This window comes from Cynoglossus semilaevis, chromosome 11 (genome assembly GCF_000523025.1).
Source record: "Cynoglossus semilaevis isolate Cse_v1.0 chromosome 11, Cse_v1.0, whole genome shotgun sequence".
NCBI classification, from domain to species: domain Eukaryota; kingdom Metazoa; phylum Chordata; class Actinopteri; order Pleuronectiformes; family Cynoglossidae; genus Cynoglossus; species Cynoglossus semilaevis.
Window position 1 is genome coordinate 5620465 of NC_024317.1, and position 724 is coordinate 5621188.

Here is a 724-nt window from a genome sequence, read left to right on the forward strand (position 1 = left end):
ATTTCTGGCCTTGGTCCAAACCCCTAGGGCGGCTCATAACCACAGCAACGTGGCTGTGATGGGGCAGAGAGGAAGAGGGGGAGACGAGGAGCCTCGTCGCTAAACACATCTGCATCCTGCCCTGATCTCACACCCCCACGCTCAGCCACAGTTATTGGTGCTTTTGCGAAATCCATGAGTCACAGCTCGTGTGTCTGACAAGTGAGTTGTGAAGAAAATCACCGTTTAACAGGAATGTTATGGTGAATCTCAGCAGACTTGATTTAGTCAACGTTACCTTCGCAGGAAATGACAAGGCTGAAATGACAAGGCGTTAGGCCAACAACGAGCCAATAGGAGCTGTCGGGTTCGGATGTGTTGCATCCAACTATTTGGGCGTGTGTGTGTGTGTTTGCATACACACATGTTTGTGTATGTGGACGTGTAGTTGGCAGCCTGCACAAAAACAGGCTCCTGTTTTCGAGTCAAGATGACTCATGCCACCTTAAGCAAACAGGCAGCACAGACCAGAGCCTTGTCCTCTCACACACACACACACACACACACATGCACAGAAAAATGCTATGGTAGAAAGCCAACATCTTACGGGACTAAACAGCCTCCACTTTCTACTCTCTCTCTGTCTCTGTTTTGTTTTGATAAATGAAGTTCTGTTTATTTTATTAAACCCTGATGGTACAGATCCAAATAAATAATGGTACTGTAATATTCTTTCAGATTAAAT